The 21,897-nt window shown below is 36.9% G+C and overlaps 1 protein-coding gene and 1 long non-coding RNA gene across 8 annotated transcripts in view; one reads left to right on the forward strand and one right to left on the reverse strand.

The window, feature by feature from the left end:
* The first annotated feature begins 206 nt into the window (after positions 1 to 206).
* Positions 207 to 21,897, forward strand: part of eya1 (EYA transcriptional coactivator and phosphatase 1) — a 92,767-nt gene continuing 71,076 nt past the window's right edge. For 2 of the 6 annotated variants that reach the window (XM_088322227.1, XM_088322228.1), the window contains exon 1: positions 208 to 544. The gene's annotated coding sequence lies outside the window, so the exon portion shown is untranslated. Of the gene's footprint in view, positions 545 to 21,897 lie in introns of all 6 variants that reach the window. The other 4 variants (XM_088322229.1, XM_088322230.1, XM_088322232.1 and 1 more) reach the window with 3 other exon arrangements.
* Positions 8,445 to 11,411, reverse strand: LOC148348068 (uncharacterized). 2 transcript variants are annotated; one of them, XR_015847581.1, is made up of 3 exons: positions 11,175 to 11,411; positions 9,840 to 10,046; positions 8,445 to 9,758 (listed from the first exon to the last, which is right to left on the reverse strand). It is a non-coding gene; the product is annotated as an uncharacterized LOC148348068 (long non-coding RNA). The 2 variants fall into 2 exon arrangements; XR_015847580.1 differs by having other exon boundaries at positions 10,888 to 11,411.

Genomic DNA, 21,897 nt, shown 5'->3' on the forward strand with positions numbered 1-21,897 from the left:
ACCACCGTGTCAAGAGGTGGAGGGGGTGTGCAACTACAAAGGTTTGCTCGAACTGACATACTGAGAGCCACTTTGACCAAAGTCTTCCTCTTCGAGCAACTTTTCCACTTTTTTTCTTGCCGCAACTTCTCCCTCCCTCCCTTCTCTTTACCCCCCCCTCTCTCTCTCTCTCCCTCTTTCTACCTCTCTCGCTACGTCTTTCTCTTTTTTTCTCTTCCACTTCCTCAGAGACACACAAGACTAGTCAGCGCCCGCAGCAATAATCGGACAACTGTCTCCCTTCTGTCTAGATCGAGGCCGGCCTTGTGGTACCGGCTGCCGGCTGCAGTGAGCGTGTTGGGAGGTTGCGCTCCATGGCTTTCCAAACTTAAAATGAAAAAGAAAAAAAGTTGACCTGGAAAGTTTTATCTCCAACCCAAAAAAATGCCTGGAGGAAAAATATTGTAGAAGTTTGGATTTTTCTATAGACTTTTTGGTGTATTTTTTCCCTTTGGTTTTTTTGTATGAAGAACCGATACGGACGCTAGGATTCGAACTTATTGTTGTGAGTATAATTATATTTTTATTGCATGAAATGCCGCTGCTTTTATGTGTTTTGTGAGTGTGTTTGCAATAAAATTACAAAAAGGTTTTTAATAAATTCATAATTTGTATTTATACAGCGTAACAATTTGAATTTACTGCACAGCCATCACTATTTAAAGGGTGCCATTGCCCTAGATTTGCTACAGAATTCCTTTTTTTTTGGAATGCATTTAAGAATAAGTAATGCCATACTTTCTGGATTCATTACAAACCAACTACATTAATTAAACGTAGTTTATTGATGTAATATTGTTGATTAAGGGAAAACAAACTCTAAAACTATCTAATTTATCTAAAAGTCATGAAAAAAACGTATACTAGTAAGTTGTAAGCCATAATCAGAAATGTTAAAATAATAAAAGGCTTGCAATATATCAGTTGTACTCAATGTAATGAAATATATTTTGTTTATTGCATTACAGAAAAAAACAAATTCATCACAGTCATCAAATTTTCTGAGACAGTCTTTTTGGATAAATTATCACGTTTAATATAAATTTTAAATATGAAGCAAGCAATGCTTTCACCTGATTTATATTTTTCCATTTAAAACAATCCAGTTTTCTAAAATTTATATATATATATATATATATATATATATATATATATATATATATATATATATATATATATATATATATATATATATATATATATATATATATATATATATATATATATATATATATATAAATAAAACAATACCCTCATATCCAGAATTAAAATTGTATTAATTATCATTAATTACAACAAGTCAAAGAGTGTCACTCCTAGATAAACACTTAATAAAATATGTATACACTGGATACCATGCTTTACACATGACAGGGATTTTGCAATAGTGACAAGAGGTAATTTGGGCCTTTAGTTTATTTTTATTTCTATTCTAAAATTGTAATTATTTTAACATTATCATTCTTTACTTATTGTTTTAATTTATTATTACTGCTGTTAAGCTGCCTTCAGCACTTGCACACTGTTGTATTTTATCTTACTTCATTTTATCTTGCACTTCAGGGTGGCACTTTTTAATTTCATTGACTTTTAGCGTGTAATAATGACCCAAAAAACGATATTAGGATAGGTAAGAAATTAATAAAAGAAACTGCTGCTACTACTACATTTTTTATAATAACTTGGGTCAAAACGGTCGTGTCAAAAATATAAAAATGTATTGCATGAAGGTGTACGTAAACTGAATTAAAGCAAAATTACGTAATAAAAGACTTAACAAAAAGATAAAAAGGGATATTAGGATAGACAATAGTTTGATAAAATTACAACATTTCTTACAATTACTTTCCAAAACAGGTCATTTTAATCTTGTCAAAAATATAAAAGAAAATAGGGCTTGTATTTATAATTAAATTGAACAAAGAGATAAACTTGTAAAAAAAAATTGAAAAGAAAAAAGGACAAAGAGGCAATAATTACAGAAATTGCTGCTACTATGAAAACTAGGGTCAAAATAATCCTGTTAAAAATATCAAAAAATAGTGCATTTCTTTGTAATTTAATTGTATTATAAAATAAAATGTAATAAATTATTCTAAATGAGAACATATATCAGTATATATATGGGAATAGTTAGACAAAGCTACAAAGTTTGTGACACTGACTTTTCAAAATGGGTCAATATAACGAATTAAAAAAAAATGCTTATATTTGTAATTAAATTGAATAGCATGATAAACATGTAATACAATAATTTAAAGGGGAAAAAGATTCAACAATATATATATATATATATATACATATATATATTCTTAAATAATCTAAATGCCGCCTGGATAGTTTCCAAAGCCTTTTACATTTCTGCTCGGGCCCCGAGAATGTGACAAAACAGACCAGGACATAAAAACGATCCACACACTCCTGTAACAAAAAGGGAAAATACTCTCCCTTTTTTTCACTCTTTAATGTACATAAGATGGAAAGAACAGATACTACCCAATTATAAACATGTCTAATAATAATTAACATCAAAAGAGTAAATTGTAAATTTCAGAGGACTGATGGAGATAGGGGCCCCACCCCTGGCTGTTAAACAAACAAGACAAGCTGCTAGCATTCAACGGCACAATAACTTTATTTATTCAATTAGCTTGTATTTGCTCATGTGGCTGAAAGATCAGTTGGCATTATGGATGCAAAGAATAGTCCTGTGGGGGAGGGCCGAGTAATTAGCGCCATGATTTAGCAGTGCAGGGGTTGTTTACTAAATAGTCCCAACGGTTGTTTTGTTCACACGTCCATGTTTGGGTTAGGAAATGAGAAAGAAGTGGGTGGAAATGATACATAAAATGATGAGGAACAACCCAAAAAAGAAGTTGGAATAATTCAAATGTCTATAATTCATAATTATTTTTTATCCATGATAACAATTTAGGTTGATTTCATTAAATGACTCAAAAACTGTTGACGTCTTGTTATTATTTAATAGGACATAAAGTGGAATTATGTGAGAATAGGCAAGGAACCACCTTAAATGACAGAATAATCTGAAGGATTATAATCTCATCACATCTCATTAGCTGCACGGTTTATCCTCATTTTTATTTATTTCAATTGTAACGGTTTAGGTCAAGTTGAGTTAAAAATAATAGACATTTAATTATGAGGAAGACATGAAGTGGACGTGACTGAAATGATGCAATAGATGGGGAACAGCCCTAAACGATATAATGATCTAAAGGATTATAATTTATAATTATATTTTTATTAATTTTAAGAGTTATGGTCAGAATCCAGTTGAGTTTTAAACAATGGACTTTAAATGATAAATAAGACAGAAAGTGAACGTGATTGAAATGATGGAGCAACCCTTTAAAAACCGAAGTAATCTGAAGGAATACAATTTGTAAATTTACTTTTATTTTTTTAAATTATAACAATTTAGATCAATTTGGGTTCAAAACAATGGACAAATTATTATAGAGACATTATTTGGACGTGGCTTCAATGATGCGGGAAATGACGAGGGACAAATTACATTTGTATTTATTTTAACAACTGTTTTGGTCAGTTTAAGTAAAAACAATGGTCATTAGATTATTATTTAATGAGAAATGAAGTGGACATGACTGAAATGATGCGAGAATAGACGAGGGACAACCTTAAAAAATGATGTAATCTAAAGGATTGTGATTTATATTTACAGATTTGTTTAGTTTAATTACAAGGATTCAGTTGAGTTCAAAACAATTGAAATGTAGTTAATATTGAATAAGACAAACGTGGACGTGACAGAAATGATGCAATGAATGACAAGGAAAAAAGCATTAAAGATAACGGAATAATTTGGTGGATTGTAACTTATAATTACAGTTTTGTTTATTTCAATGAGAGCTGTTATGGGTCAATTTGAGCTTATTTATTTTGAAATTAAAACCCAAAGGACATATAATTATTATTTTAACACAGAATGTGAACGTCACTGAAAAGATGCAAGATTAGACTCGGGACAACCCTATCAAACTAATCTGAAGAATCATAATTACAATTTTATTTATCATATTTTTACAACTAGACAACATTTTTATATACCGAGGCAAGATATGCATATTTTTCAGCCCTTGTGTGCTTGTTTAGGGTGGCTATGGGAAGAAACTTATAAATGACAACCAACCACTATTAAACCGAGCATACTTGGGGGGATTTAGATCTTGTTATGAATCCACTTCTATCTAACCGATTGTAATTGGGTCTCATTAGCAGTTCTCACAGTATCTTGTGATTGTTTAGGGTTGTGATGGCCTGAGTTTTGTGTGCAATCAATTGAGTATTTTGTCCTTTATGATCAAAATTTGTATTAATTTTGTGATTTAAAGACCCTTTTTGTAAAAGTGATTGCAATTGTGCCTCATTAGCATTTTTTTCACACCCTGGTGTGCTTGTTTATGGTAGTGACAGCCCTTTGAGAGAAACTTATAAATCTCTTCCAAGCACTTTGACACTTTTCTGTATAATTATTTAAACAACGTTATTGTTGTTTTGTGAAAAACTTTTTGGTTTTATGTCACTTTTGTAAAAGTGATGCAAATAACTAATTCATTTGCAATTTATTTGTTTATTTAGGATGGTGATGGCCCATGAGAAGAAATCCATAAATCCTTACACAGCACTTTGATGCTTTTATGTATAACCAAACCAAGCATTTTTTTTGTTTGAGATTCATTTTGTTATTTATAGTTATTTTTGTAGAATCGATAGCAATTAGTTCTCATTAGCGTCTTTTCACAGTCCCGTGTGCTTGTTTAGGGCGATGACCTGATACTTTTGTGTAAAATGAACTTAGTAATGTTACCATCATGATCAAACTTCTTATTTATTTTGTGATTTAAAGCCACTTTTGTAGAAGCTATCAAAATTAGGTCTACCAATTTAATTCTGTCTTGTGGATTTGTTTAGGGTGGTGATGGCCCAGGGAATAAACTCATAAATCTTACCCAAACACTTTATCTATAATCTATGATTTAAAGCCACTTTCTTAAGAAGCTATTACAATAGTATCTCACTTTATATTTTTTCAGAGTTTTGTGTATTTGTTTAAGGTCGTTATGGCTCTAGGGAAGATAGTCATAAAACTTACCCAAGGTCTTCAATACTTATGTGTATAATCAAAAAGAGTATTTTTTCTGATATTTATTTTGTGATTCAAGGCCAATTCTTTTTTAGAAGTAATCACAATTGGGCCTCATTAGCATTTTTTTCACATTCTTGTGTGCTTGTTTAGGGTGGTGATGGGTTTAAGAAAAAACTCATAAATCCTAACTGAGTGTTTTGATACCTTTGTGTATAATCAAATCAAGCATTTTTTTCCCTTAACATTTCTATATTGATTGAGAATATTTTGGGGGGAGAAATGATGCCTTTCGCTCTTATTAGAATTTTTTGGACTTATGCTTAGCACTAAATTTGACATTGATTTTGTAGTATTACTGTAGTTGTATATTCGTAACATTTTTGTAATATTTTTGTAGTAATCTGTGAAACCCTTTGACACTCTTTGTAAGTAGGGGCTATACAAATAGATACTTGACTTGTCTTTAGGGTGGTGGTGACCCTTGAGAAGGAACTCATAAATCCTAACAAAGTTCTTCAATGCATTTGTGTATTAATAAACCAATCATTTATTCCTACAAATGTGATACAATTAGGTCTGAATTGCATTTTTTTTCACAGTCTCATGTGCTTTTTTTAGGGTGTTGATGGCCCAATTTTTTTGTAAATGTGAATGTACTTTCTCTGTACAGCCCTTTACAACAGTCTTTCTGGTGCAACAAAGTGATTGACAGTAAATAAAAAGAAAGAAGCAGTAAGTAAAAACCAAGCAAAAAAAAAAAACAGTAAAAGAAAATAAAAACAATGAAATACAACAAGATCAAATCTGATAAAATAAAAGTGTTGTCTTACCACTGAGTATTAAAATCCATCCTGAAGAAGTAGCTTTTTAGTCTTGATTTACACTAAAAGTACCAGAGCCAAGCCATTTGGCTTTCTTACATATAATGGCCAAAGGACGACAAACTGAATGTATTAGTTTTACCATTGATCTGCAAATGGAGAAAACAACACAATTTAGAAATGACCATTCGCATGCTAATGTGAAGAAAAGAATGTTTGACGGAGCCGTCACCAGCCCGTATTTTTCTAGTAATACTTTGGTTGTATTTTTGTGGTATTTTCATAAAATTACTGTACTTTTATTTTGTATTATTTTGGAGAATGTCTACAACGTTTTTTCTTATTAGTATTTCTACAAGATGTTGTTGTATCACTGTAGTTGTACTTTTGTAGTATTTCTGTTGTAATATTTCTGTAGCAGTATTTTTGTATTACAGTGGGACCTCGCTACTTCGCGGTTCCACGTTCGCAGGTTCAGAGCTTCGCGGGTCTAAAAAAATAAATAAAAAAATAAAAAAATAAAAAAATAATAATAATAACAATTAAAAAAATGTAAGCATTTTTTAAGGGGCGTCGCTACTTCGCGGATTTTCACTTTTCGCGGGTGGTTTTGGTCCCCATTAACCGCGATGTATAACATTATTGTAATGGTATTTTAGTAGTATTTCTGTAGAAGTATTTTGAAGTATTTCCAGACTAGTATCTTTGTATGTGTCCTGCGCAGAAGCTCTTTATGCATCTATCAACACCACACCCACCAATTTCCATTTAAACAACCCAACCTTGCCGCATTTACAGAACACTGGTGAAGAGATGGGCCTTTGAGTTGTTTGTTCAAAATAACAGCCTTTTGGCTATCCGCTGGTCATTCTGAAGGGGTACGAAGATTCCTGGGACTTCTAGTGTTAAAGAGGCCCAGGTCAGAACGTGCATAATTAACTAGGCATTTTTTCTCCACGGAGATCAAAATTTGTATTTTTTTTTGCGTTATAAAGTCAGTTTTGTAAATGTGAAGTTTTATTAGCAAAACGGCAAATTCTAAATAACCAAACCAACCTACTTGGTTTTCTTAAGGATGATGAAAGCCAAAAGAGGAATCTTTTAAATTCAAATCAGTTTATTTTATTAGTCTCACTTTTAGAGAAATTAGCATTTGCAGAGCGTCACGTCCATCCAGAAAAAAAAACAAAAAAAACGCAAAAACGCTTCACCCACTGCCAACATCTGTGTCCAATTGTCGTGCGCATCCACATTCTTCAGCTTGCCCGGCGGATTTACTTTCCCCAGGCCACCATGTGGACTCAGCTGACCGGCTCAAGTGAGGATTAGTTGCTTTAAGGTTCCAATTTTCCCTTTTTTTAATATGATAAAAGTGGGAATCAAAACATGATCGTAAATGGCTTTATGGTTTTGAGTATCAGTAACAACAATTTTTTCAAGCAGGGGAAACGATTGCTTCAGTTAATTTGCATGGTATGTGCAGTTGGTGGTGTTACTTTCTCTATCAAATCTGAGTTAACAATGCCCGGTTAAATTCAAAGAGCCTTTATGACTAAAAACCGAAAAATGATCAAAAAAAGGAACCTTTGAGTGAAGATAACCCCCCAAAAATTAACAATTATTGACATCCCCCAACCCACAATAAAAATGCCCGTAAAAACAACAACCGAAAAGATCCAGAAACTACCCTGAAAACCACCCCAAAAATTGGAAAGCACCCAAGACAAAAAAAAATCAAGGCCGGCAGCCGTTTGTGGCCCTCAACGTATTAGTTTGACTTAATGTGAAAATAAATTGTTACAACAGCCTGTGTGAGTTTGAAATGGATGCTTCATCTGTGCTAACTATTAAGGCAGCACTCATAATGTATCTAATAATGCAGTGTTTTTCAAAATGTATTGAGCCAAGGCAAATTTCTTTCACTGAAAAAAATCCGGCGGTATACCACAAGTCTGTGCCGTTGCATCTACGGTAAACTAAATCCACAAACGACAATTAATTCCTAAATACTAGGGCTGAAACAATTATTTTTAATAATCGATGAGTCGGGGCAGCACGGCGGTGCAGTGGTTAGCGCTTGTGCGGGACAGTTCATGTCATGGGAACCTGTCGTGGGTTCAAATCCAGCTCCAGACTTTCTGTGCGGAGTTTGTATGTTCTCCCCGTGCTTGCGTGGGTTTCCTACGGGCACTCCGGTTTCCTCCCACAAATGTAAATTGGCCGGTCCAAATTGTCCCTAGGTGTGAATGAGCGAATGAGTTGTCTGTCCCTATGTGCCCTGCGATTGGCTGGCAACCAGTTCAGGGTGTCCCCTGCCCACTGCCCGATGATTGCTGGGATGGGCTCCAGCCCCCCCGCGACCCTACTGAGGATAAGCGGTACGGCTAATGAGATGAATGAATCGATGAGTCGGTCGATTATTTTTTCAATTAATCGATGAATCAGATTTTTGTAAACACATTTTTGATTTCCTCCTATATCCAAATATTGACGTTTTGGACAGATAGAAAAATAGTGCACTTAATAACAACAGAATATTATGTAATGTAAAACAAAAAAATCCAAGTGTTGGTCAAATAACTTAACAATAAACAGAAATACATACAAATATTTGCTATACACCTGCAAAAATGCATGATATGGTTTTCTTACCACCTTATCCAAAAATCTTATAATATTTGGATTTATAATACAAAAAAAAGAAGAAAGAGCAATGAATAGATTTTAAGGGTAGCAACATTTTTATCCGCCAGAAAATATCACACTTTTAAAAATATTAACGTTTTTTTTTTTTTTTATTAAATCTTTGAATAGGATAAACATTCCCGATGTGCAATATATAAAATGCTTAAGAATCTGCCCCTTGTGTTGAAATAAACAAGTCATCATTATTTTCTTTTTACCTTTTATATTTTATGTATTAATTTTCAGATTCTTTTCTCCGTATTTCTGAAGCACATTTTATTCGACTGTTTCATGCCAATGTAATGATGCAATGTTTAACAAAATGTCCTCTGCCGTATAAATTGGTAGTACAACTTTTAACTTTTCAAGACGTTGCAATGGACTCGCTTATTTGCATTGATTTAACTACCTTAGTGGCTTGTAAATCACGTTACACAAATAATTGATTAGATAATAATTGCCAATGTTTTAAATGATCGATTTTAATCAATGTTATCGATTTGTTGCTTCTGAAAAGACTGCACTAATATTTCAGATCGATGGTCAATACATCCACGATTGGCTAGCTACATCCTGATTAGACCCACGCAGTGCGTACACATTACAGACTCAAAGTTGAAACAAATTATATGATTCATTCATTCATTATCTGCATTATCCTCAGTAGGGTCGCGGGGTTATATGAATCAATTATTGTTTTTTTTTTTCTAAACTGATCACAAAATATCTTATTCAAATTGAAATGCAGAATGAGGGAGTACCAGCGTGTGACAGGAGATAGTCACCGCAGTTGAACTGAAGCTTAAACGACATTGGATGCATTTTACTCGTGTATTTTGATGAGTTTCTGTCTTCACAAACCCGATGCGGGCCAAGCTCACACAGACCCAGGGGCCCATGAGTAGATCGACTTTGAGACCCGTGACATACATGGTTAAGGCTAGGGTTTTACAAGAAGCAGGCCTTTTCTTACTTTCACCATATTCAAAGGGTATTATATTTTTTGAGGCTCAGGCTGTATTTATGTTTTTGGGTTTTCTTTGGTCCGTTGTGGCTTTCTCAACATTATTGGCTGCTGATCCCTGCAAAGAGACCAAAAATACCCATCCTTTTATGGTAAATGCAAGGAAGCCTCAGCACTCAAAGTGTCAGCTTGTGTTTACCTGCAAAACAAACGGCGAGCAACCATGACAGAAGCCTATCTCGCTGACTCCTCTTCTTCTCCGCTTTTATTATTCTACTCTCATCGTCACGGTGACGCTTCAAAGCTCGAGGTGCTTGTACATGAAAGCTGCTTTTTTGGGGGATTGTGTAACGCGGCTTTGTGAGGGCTTTGAAGTCACGCTTTCTCCTCACCTTGATGCTTTCACCTGTGATGAGAGGCGTGGCTGTTCAAATGCAATATTTGTCTTAGGTAATGTGCTGCAGCAAATGTGTTTTGCTTCATTAAGAAAGGGAAATGCAATGTCTCCTTAAGCCTTTTTTACAGGGGAAGCAAACTCATTTGATATTGGGGGCCCCATGGTCAAAAAAAACGCTCGTGGGTGCCACACTTGGGAGAGAGGGAGAGGAGGAAGAAAAACAGATACAAAAATATATAATTGAATCAAAAGCCTTCACAAAATTATATATATATATATATATATATATATATATATATATATATATATATATATATATATATATATATATTGGCTCAAGCCAATGTATTGTGTCAAAGTGGCTCGCCTAAAACAAACATCACTTTTCTGACCCTGATTTATTATCTCCAGTCAATTATTGCCGACAGTAAGGGCTAAGAGAGCAAATTTGTGTTATGCGTGGCAACTCTACTTTTTCATTTTTTTTCACCTGATATGAACAGCTCCTGTGTGGCCGAGATCTATGTAGTTTGCAACCTATGAAGTTAAAAATGGGGAAAATATAGTCTATTGTCTGCTACATAAAGTAATATGCATATTTTAATCATTTTAAATGGGATTTGGCGGCCACTGGTCTCAGCTATAGTCTCTTGGGGGTAATGGATCACAGCCACAACCATGCATTTCTTTATAAGTGAGCCTTTCTCCCCACCCAATTAGAGCAATATGGGATTGCAGCCAGAACAGTGAATTCCATTTTCGGCGAGCCACAGTCTTTTCCTACCACCTTATCAAAAGATCATCAGTGGCTCGAACCAAAATAACAATGTGATCTGGACTAAGCAGTCACCTGGGGGTAATGGATCTCGGCCACAGACATGCATTTGAATTTAGGCGGGCCATTCTTCGACAAAAGTGCCTTCTGCTGTTCCCCTCCCGCTGAAAAATGGGATTAATGTCCCACAAGGGCAGTTGATTTTAGGTAGAAATAACTGCAAATAAATATATACCGGGACCGACATAGTGGGTTATGCCAGTCCCCATTTGCAGTGATATGGGATTGGGGATAATGGAGCACGCCCGCATGAGTGCAGTACATTTTAGGCATAAATAATGACAGGAAAAGAGACGCATAACCTGACAAAAGTCTTCCCTGTTAGTTCCCACTAGCGCCAATACGTGATTGGAGATAATGGATCATGGAATGAAGCCGTGAAGTATGAAACGCGAAGTGGAATTCCAGTACTATTAAAAAATAATTGGTCTAAAACTAGGAGGGGGGCATTAGTTTAAAAAGAAAAAAAAGTAAAAATGATTTCCAGACTTGTGCTCTTGACCCCGTTGCGGCCCCCGAATCCCCAAGGCAGGCCCTAAGTCAGCTCTAATATACTGTAGCGTTAGCGCCGCGCCGGCATACTAGCACTTTGGCGCTTATGATGTCGGAGCGAGCTCCCCGATGTAACTGTCAACTAAAGGAGAGTAATAGAGGCATCGGCTCTGTCATAGGAAACATATGTGGCTCCATAAGTTTGTGCATTGTTTTTCCGGGGGCCCCTGAAAGTGCTCCACTGAACTCGGGCCTCTCTCACAAAAAGATCTTCTCTTTTACAATGGAGGAGTAAGCTATCGGTTTAGTCTTCTTGTACTTCTGCGACTTTTCCCTTCTTCACTCTAGGGCTGCAACTAACAATTATTCTGATGAAAACGTTGACTATTTTTCGATTACTTAACGAATTGAATCATTTAAAAGAAACACATTTTGAATTTCCTTCTCTGTTCAAGTATTAAAGTTTTGGACAGATAGTGCTGCGCTTTTCACATTTTTTTAAAATAAAAATATTGAGACATATATACTGACTACTTATTTTACATTTTTCTTGGTCATCATAGTTCAGGAAGTAATCCAGACCATTAATTTTGGTTAATAATTGTGCTGTTATTCTGAACTTGATTGTATATTTGTTAACCTGTAGTATAACATAAGTAATATTGAACATTAGAAAAAAAAATCATCAGCCAGTGTAAGAAAATTTGTTTTTAACTCTAAATTCCTTTTTTTATATAAAATTGAACAAATGATATGTTTAATCAGCAAAATCATGAGCAGTGTTTTTAATCTATTTGATGTATTGTCGTTATTGTGCAGTGCAATTTTATATAACTTCAAACTAAACAAGTTATTGGATCATTTCCATACACAACTTCATGAGCATATCGTGTATAAAAGAATAGGGATCTGTTGCCACCTACTAAGACGGATGAATGTTACAGTTAAGCGGCCGATCTCTGGAAGAAACCAAACATACCTAACCACGGACTAAACAATTTGATTAAATAAATTAAGTATTTTTAACATTATGGAACTCTTTTTTTCAGTTTTACAATGATATTATTGGAGATAGAAAACTAAAATAATGTTTGATATTTCTATATACAGTGGGACCTCGCTACATCGCGCTTCGACGTTCGCGGATTCAGAACTTCGCGGGCCTAAAAAAAAATAATAATAAAATAAAATATATATTTTTAAATTATTTTATTTTTTTATTTTTAAGCATTTTTGTAGGGGCGTCGCTACTTCTTGGTTCCATGTTCGCGGGTTCCTAGCTTCGCAGGTCTAAAAAAATAATAATAAGAAGATAAAATAATAATTAAACTTTTTTATTTTTTTTAAATTGTTTTTTTTAAGCATTTTTGAAGGGGCGTTGCTACTTCGTGGTTCCACGTTCACGGGTTCATAGCTTCGCAGGTCTAAAACATAATAATAGAATAAAATAATTTTCAAAAAATATATATTTTTTTAAGCATTTTTGAAGGGGCGTCGCTACTTCGCAGATTTTCACTTTTCGTGGGTGGTTTTGGTCCCCATTAACCGGGTCTAAAAAAATAATAATAAAATTTAAAAAATAATAATTTTATTTATTTATTTATTTTTAAGGTGCGCCGCTACTTTGCGGATTTTTACTTATCGCAGGTGGTTTTTGTCCCCATTAACCGCGATAACCGAGGTCCCACTGTATCTATAAATTTTTTCACCGATAAAATTGGGCAACTTTCTACGTCACACTTCAACAAGGTCCCACGGCACACTAGCGTGCCCCTGCACACTGGTTGAAAATTGGGCACCAAACAACTAAATATTTCATAATATTACAAAAATACCAATAACAATTAAAAAATTGGGTTTGTCAACAATAAACAAAAACACATACAAATGCATGCTATACACCTGCCAATACTGTGTGCATATACTCTTTTCCTACCACCTTATCCAAAGAGCATATTACATTTGGACTTATCATACAAAACCAAAATTAAGAAAGAGCAATACATTTCATTTTATGTGTCGTAAAAATTCGATCCACAAAAATAATATCAAAAATATAAACCCTCTTTTCAAAATTATGTTTATTATTTTTGTTTTTTGGGGTTAAATCTTTGAATATGATAAACATTCCTAATGTGCAAAAGATAAAAAATATGCTTAAGAATCTGCCCCTTGTGTTAAGTTAAACATGTCATCCAGTTATTATTCTTTTTACTTTATTTGTTTTATTAATTTATTTTCATTTTTTTCTGTGTTTCTGCTGCACTCTCTGTTCCCTTAAAATTTTTAACAAAAGGATTTACAAAGTTTCTTTTGTCAGTTTTATTTGCAAAATAAATATTAAAACAGCAAAATAATATACTATATGTATACTTTACATGCATTTTTTCAGTGTTGTCTCAATTTTTTTTTAGAAAAGTAACAAACATTATACCAAAAAATTAGCTTAAGTTGCTTGTGGCACAAACAAAAACATTTACAGTATTACGCTTTATTGCTTGGTATTTTTTCCAAAATAATAATTAAAAACGGAAAAAATCAGTTGCTATCTGCTTTATTTATTTTTCTTTCAGTGCCATATTAAAATCTTCTAGAAAAGTAACTATAATAATACTTAAAACGAACAATAATTGCCTCTAGAAAAAAACAACATTTATTAATCTCTTATTTAGTTTTTTTTTTGCAATGATAATAACAACATATTAATGTGCTATATTTATTTTCTTTTTTGACTTATTTAATTATTCTTTTCAGTCTCATCTTAAAAACGTATACTATAATGACAGAAATGATGGGCAGCACGGTGGCGCAGTGGTTAGCGCGTGTGTGGCACAGTTATGAGGTCATGAGATCAAAGCTCCTGTGTGGAGTTTGCATGTTCTCCCCGTGCTTGCGTGGGTTTCCTCCGGGCACTCCGGATTCCTCCCACATTCCAAAAACATGCATGTCTGGTTAATTGGCCGGTCCAAATTGTCCCTAGGTGTGAATGAGTGAGCAAATTGTCTGTCCCTGTGTGCCCTGCGACTGGCTGGCAAGCAGTTCAGGGTGTCCGCTGCCCACTGCCCGAAGATAGCTGGGATGGGCTCCAGCACCCCCGCGACCCTACTGAGGATAAGCGGTACAGATAATAGATGGATGGATGGATGGATGGAGAAAAATGATACTTAAAGTGAGCAAAAATGATCTGTGGAACACAAAAAAATGATTAAGTAAGCCGTTTTTTCATCCATGTTGCTGACAATAATCACAAAACTGTATGCAACAGGAACTTGGTTGCAGAAGTAAAAGCCTCGACGCCTACCACTGATCCACCACTTGTACAAATGACAAATGAAAAAGCATTGCACTCAATCACATGATCATACTATTTATCTTCGATGCCAGAAACACTGATTTGCATAGTGCATTTGTTTCTGCTTTCTGATAAGGTTAAACAGTCTCTCCACTTCACCTGTACGTCATTAACCTCACGGTTTAATATGTATACGTACGTAAAAGATCTTCTACAGTAATTTTTTTGAAATATTGTTTTACAATCTTTAACATTCGTTTCTGGCACTGTGAGGGAAAATTGTGATCATGAAACAAGCTCTTATGACGTTTTGTATGTCATCTGGTGGTTTAGTGATAAAGTGTCAGTGATCTCACTGCTCTACTGTGGGTTTGAACCCGTTGCATACAATGTTTTGCAATTTTTGCAAAATGTTTATCGATTGAGCAATCATTGCACAAATACAATACCACAGAACCTTGTGTATAAATACTGTATGCCTTTATAATCGTATCCACAATATTACGCGGTACACCGGGTTATAAGGTGCACTTTCAAATTTCTGCCAATTTGGGATTTTCATATGCACCTTATAGTCCGGAAAATACGGTAAATGCATTTTTTGCGGATGATAAAACCTGAAATTTGCTCTTCAAATTATGTAATTAAAATCTTGCTTCCTCTCTTTCCACCACTTTTGTCAAACTAAAAGAAGCTTTGAAGTTGTATATTTGTGTACACCTCTACTCCTTATCCTCAACCCCAGGCCGGGGCAGGCCCGCTGGGGGGAGCAACCCTGACGCTCATTAGGACCTGTCAGCAGAGTCTGGAGCGGGGGTCGCTGATGAATTTCAGATAGTGTCAATTGCTAATGAAAGATGTGCTGAGGATGCCCCCGCCTGTCACGCACCAGTGCTCGCCCGCTCAACACGTCCCATCATCTCGTCCTCTCATCCCTGAAAACCTGTGATTCTTCTCTCCCTCCCTCACCACCCTTCTTCCTGCTTACCTTGGCTTTGCATGCAGATGAGGAGGGGGGTGTGCGTGGTGCGGGGGTTACGGCCTAATCCAGTTTGCAGCTGTCGCAGGTTTTGTGATGAATCGAGTCTCTGGGAGGAAACGGCGGCAGTGGGGGGGAGAGGCTTTTTCATCCCCTCCTCGCCATTTCAACAATAACGTTTGCTCAGGGTTTTGGTCTTACACTAACAAAGGGCAGGGTTCGTACAGGTGCTTTAAATCTTTGAAAATGTTTGGAATTTTTTAATGATTGGAAAAAGCTTGAATTTTGGGTGAAATTGTTGCCATGTGTCACAACAGGTTTGCTTGAAAATGATTCCAAAACTGCTCTCATGTGGCTTCACTTTGTCATTGCATTTCTTCCCTCACAATTAACAGGAGCTGGCATTAGTTTGTATGGCATTGTCCTATGCAATGTCATCACCCCCTATGGGTTGTGCCCAAAATGACAGGTGCATGCTACACTTAAACAGGGCACTATGATTTGTGTAATAGTGCATTACTAATCAATTTTGGACATTTATCATGAGCCATACAAAGAATGAAGGTAGCGTTTCCCAGTGGTAATTTGTAATAGAAAGAAATGTAAGCAACATATTACACACCTATATGGAGAACTATCTCCTAAAAATATGTACACATGTAGTGTTGATCCACAAATATATTCGTGATTTACTTAAGATCTAAAAATCATATGTTTTGGTGCATGCACATGCAAGATTAATAATTGCATATGTAAATCACATATTTGTGGATCTGCAAAATACATGAAAAACACTGGAATTCTTATTTTAATGGTCCTGGAAAAAATGGAAAAATACTTGTGAAAGTCCTTAAAACGTGCTTTAATTTGGACCTGAAAAGGTGCAGGGATCTTGGAAGGGTCAGCTTTATTATTGGAGGAGGAGGAGGACGCCAGAGGGGTCTGTGGGCACTCAAAAGAATCTTATTGGAGGGTGAGATGTTTGATTTTGATTGATCGATTGATTTTTTTTTTTGTGCTCATAAAATCGTGCACACTAGAAACATTTTTGTCGGTAAAAAATGAATCCCATCATGTATTGTTTTTCATGCAGTCATGATGTTAAAGCGGCATGTGTGTATAATTTAGCATCCATTAGTGGTAAAGAAAATCATTCATTAAAAAAGTTCAATATTGTTTTAAATGATAATGAAAAATAAACAAACTGTCCTACAAATGTGCTTTTTTTTAAATAAAAAAATAACCTACTCTATACTTTTTTTACCCTAAAAGAATATCTCCAAGTTTGGTTGCATGTTATACACAATGTTTTGCAGAAGTATATTGGCGTATTTGTCACGGTCGCCATGGCTACCAGTCTGCCGCGCCCCCGAACTCAGCTGCAGCAGATCAGCTGATTGCTGGTCTGCTATTTAAGGCTGGATTTTGGGTTTGGCGGGCGCTGGCTCATTACACAATTCCCGGTCTGTTATGCCTTGTCCTGTTTTAGTTTTAAACGTTTTCCGTCTGTTATGCCTTGTCCTGTTGAGTTCGTGCCGGAGGAACTCTGTATTGTTCTGTTTTGTCCCGGAGTATTGGGCGACTTTTATTTTGTTGAATAAAACTTATGGATCGTTATGCAATTGAGTTCTCCCTTCCTGCCTCCTGCCTCCGTTCTGGTCCGGTCCCCACTCCACGCCACCACGCCTCGTGACAGCCCCCTTCCACGCCACTCCACCACGCCAAGTGACAGAATGAGCCAGCCACGACAAGAACTCAGCGAACGATCCCAGCGCGATTTGGGGAGACCTGGAGAACGCAGCTTGGCAAGCGCTCACTGAGTCCGACTTCGACTCCCTGCCCGTTCGAACCACGGCCCCGCCCGTCGTGGCCATTGCTGTGCCTCGAATGGGGTCCCGGGAGGAATTGACGCCTGCCTGTTCGACTCTCATGCCTGCCTGCCCGACTCCCGTGCCGATTGCCTGCTATTCAGTCTCCCCTGCGTGCCAGTCCGACTCCGACTCCGCTGCCTGCCGGGCCGACTCCGCTGCCTGCCAGTCCGACTCCGCTGCCTGCCAGTCCAACTCCGCTGCCTGCCAGTCCGACTCCGCTGCTCCTGTTTTGCCGGTTCTGATTTTGACTCTCTCCTGTTTTGCCGGTTCTGATTTTGACTCTCTCCTGTTTTGCCGGTTCTGATTTTGACTCTCTCCTGTTTTGCCGGTTCTGATTTTGACTCTCTCCTGTTTTGCCGGTTCTGATTTTGACTCTCGCCTGTTTTTGCCAATTTTGACTGTCCTCTGTGTTTGCCGGTTCTGAATCTCTGTCTGTCCTCTGTGTTTGCCGGTTCTGATTCCCTGTCTGTCCTCTGTGTTTGCCGGTTCTGATTCCCTGTCTGTCCTCTGTGTTTGCCGGTTCTGATTCCCTGTCTGTCCTCTGTGTTTGCCGGTTCTGATTCCCTGTCTGTCCTCTGTGTTTGCCGGTTCTGATTCCCTGTCTGTCCTCTGTGTTTGCCGGTTCTGATTCCCTGTCTGTCCTCTGTGTTTGCCGGTTCTGATTCCCTGTCTGTCCTCTGTGTTTGCCGGTTCTGATTCCCTGTCTGTCCTCTGTGTTTGCCGGTTCTGATTCCCTGTCTGTCCTCTGTGTTTGCCGGTTCTGATTCCCTGTCTGTCCTCTGTGTTTGCCGGTTCTGATTCCCTGTCTGTCCTCTGTGTTTGCCGGTTCTGATTCCCTGTCTGTCCTCTGTGTTTGCCGGTTCTGATTCCCTGTCTGTCCTCTGTGTTTGCCGGTTCTGATTCCCTGTCTGTCCTCGTGTTCGCCGGTTCTGATTCTCTGTCTGTCCTCGTGTTTGCCTGCCGGCCCCCGAGCGTCAAACCATTCCGGGGCGTGAGGTAGTATTTTATTTTTTTTTTCCTTTTTTGGGGACCTCAGGAGCTGTCCCTTAAAGGGGGGGCTCTGTCACGGTCGCCATGGCTACCAGTCTGCCGCGCCCCCGAACTCAGCTGCAGCAGATCAGCTGATTGCTGGTCTGCTATTTAAGGCTGGATTTTGGGTTTGGCGGGCGCTGGCTCATTACACAGTTCCCGGTCTGTTATGCCTTGTCCTGTTTTAGTTTTAAACGTTTTCCGTCTGTTATGCCTTGTCCTGTTGAGTTCGTGCCGGAGGAACTCTGTATTGTTCTGTTTTGTCCCGGAGTATTGGGCGACTTTTATTTTGTTGAATAAAACTTATGGATCGTTATGCAATTGAGTTCTCCCTTCCTGCCTCCTGCCTCCGTTCTGGTCCGGTCCCCACTCCACGCCACCACGCCTCGTGACAGCCCCCTTCCACGCCACTCCACCACGCCACGTGACAGTATTTGGGCAGATATAAATACCAACATGAAATTTACAATATTTTTGTTAAATTTCATTCAAAGTACGATTTATCATCAGATACACCAAAGAGTTGTTTCTCTCGTCCTGCCTCTAATATCTTTCAGGACGACTTCTTTTTTTTTCCATTCTATTTGCTAAAAATTTTTAGCCCCTGATTGGTTCCGGTGACGTGATCACACGATTTCCGTCACCATGGCGATTGTGTTTCTACTAACGTTTACGAAACCTTATCTCTCTCTGCCCGAACAATGAAAAAGGGGCTTTTTAGAAATGAAAAAAAAGCCTTGTCTGTATTTATCCATATCTTTGCTTTTCTCACACACTGCTTCACGACCTACTCACCATATAGGGCCGCCTATACACTTTAATTGCTGGATGCAGGAAGCAACACTAGGAAGTGGGGACTCCCATGATGTATGGACAATGATCTGATCAAAGCCACTCCTGCCGTCGAACAGAGGCTTGATTATTACTGACATCAGGAACGCTTCTAAATATGTATTTATACGTTATGGCACTGAACAAGTTAAACTAAGGAATTAACCGACTCATGCTTCAACGCTTTCAGATGAGCTAAGGTTCCTTGTAGTGTTTTTTTTGCTCCTACATAAGCACTGCAACAATTAAGGCTCTCCAGGGCAAATTCATCAGGCTCCTTGACTGTCACTCATCAGCGAGACGAAGCGCTTGCAGCTTCTTGTAATCACACAGCAGCACATCAAAATGGCTGACATCTGGCTTTCTTGTTCCAAGCGGCAGAGCAACGACAAATTGTTTTGTTTGTTGCCGTGACTTTCATAATTGGCAATCGCTCAAAGCCTGCCTGTTTATTTGAAATCCTATGTCATGTGAGTTTTTTTTACCAGCATCTTTTGCTTCATTTACTGACTGGGGGGGCTGCTGTTCTCCTTCTGCCAAACTTTTGGAGAATATCTAAATAGTACTGTAGATTCCCAGGACATGACATAAATTCCTTCTCAGGTGAGGATGCCAAGTGACATTGCTGTATGGCAGGGGAATGAAACCTGTGCTAATTAGCTAATATGTTCAAAGTCTCATTACCCCAGTTAAAAACATTACATTAACAAAATAATGTGCTGTAACTAAGTACTCTCTATGTGTAATATACATGCACATGGTTAAATAATTTTATAAATAAATATACATGGAAAGGAAAAATGATTTTATTTACCTTTGGTATTACTTGAGCTGGTTGGGTAGAGTAGCGGGTGGATGCCGGGGTTGGGAAGAAATGTCCACTTGTAAGGATTGTAATGCACGTAAAACAGGGGTCTGGCACCTTTTTGACTCAAAGATCCATTAAAGCAAAGTATTTGTATGTCGTTTTCAGTCAGAGCCAAAAAATATATTTTATGATAAAAATGAGCACAGCTACCAAATTTGATCTCCAGACAGAAGCTACTTTTTCCGTGTATTTTATTTCCCAATATAATGTTAAAATATATGAACTAATGCCTAAGCCCCATATGAATAAATACCCCACTTAACATTCTCCCATAGTTAGTTACAATGTTGAGGTTAATTTTGAGCATAATTTTTGTTGTAAATAATGGTTTGAAAACAAGGTGCGAGCAGAGTTGTTACACAAAAGGAGATTGAGTACAGCAAATAATAAGGAGTTTTAACTTCAGTTATGGAATGTGATCACAGTACTACTTGTCTGAATCAATTGGTCACTTTATTTGTCCCCCATTCCATTTAATAGATGTCAATCTGTGACATCTACATTTAGCGTGACTTGAGCTGGTGCTGTAGAGTAGAGGGGGGGTAGATTGCCGTGCCCTTTGATTATCTATTTGCTTATATCACCTTATATTTTTAATAGTCCCTATCGTTGATTGGTTACAGCATTGTAGCGATTTGTGTGACTTCCTCCTCTTTTAATTAAAACCTTTGTTTCTATGGTCATCTCTGTTTGCTTCTCCCTTTAGCATCAATTTTAAGCCATAGTGAATGTGGACAGTACAAAAATACATTATTGTATTGCCAACTTGCATAGTCTTTACGAATAACAAATGGTTCTGAACTGAGTGAAAAGAGACAAAGGCATGTTGGAAGGTAATTCAGTCATGGAATATTAGCATTTCCTTGATGCCTTGACGCAAACCAATAGTAGTCCAGCAATTTATATGATGTCGACCAATAGCAGACAGGCATCTTAAAACACACCACCAAGTTCAAATATTAGTTTTTTTTGGGGCACAAATACAATTTTATTTTGATGTTTTATTATGATACAGTAGCCCAAACAATGACGTTTAAGGCCACTTTTAGCTACAAAATAATATGAGTCCTAGAAATTACTGCTGTATGTTATGTTAAATTAGACCTTAAACAAGAACTTAGAAAGGACTGCTTAGCCTTTTCAATCTCGAGACATACTGTACACTAAGAGTACTCTATTTGAATGTTTTGTACTAGGATTGAAAGTCTTTGGAAACACATTGTGTTTGGATAGGACTACTATACTTCTATACTCTTTAAAAAAAACTATGCGCAGTCAGCAAACAGTTTTTATTACTACTGTACTACGTAATATAACATATACGCCTTATTTTCTAAACTGTACAGTGATAACATTTGACCTACATGATTATAAAGTATACCACAAGAAAGCCCTATGCACACATTTCTTATAAGGATTTAAGTTTTAAGTCTGTCAATTTTAATTTTACTTGTGGTCATCATAAAGATTATATATGATGAATCTTAAATAAAGTTCGGGAATTAAAGGCATGTACCTGTGCCTTTAATATGTCACAAAAAGCAAAGGACGTAACGTCATCGCTACAAAGTTTGTCGGAAAGCTACAAGTATGCAACGCCTATTGTACCATGCGATACTAAAAGTTTCAGAACAAATATTTTCCCCGTGACTGAATATCTAGG

This window comes from Urocampus carinirostris, chromosome 18, assembly GCF_059441175.1.
Source record: "Urocampus carinirostris isolate Australia breed hairy pipefish chromosome 18, RoL_Ucar_1.0, whole genome shotgun sequence".
Classification (NCBI taxonomy): domain Eukaryota; kingdom Metazoa; phylum Chordata; class Actinopteri; order Syngnathiformes; family Syngnathidae; genus Urocampus; species Urocampus carinirostris.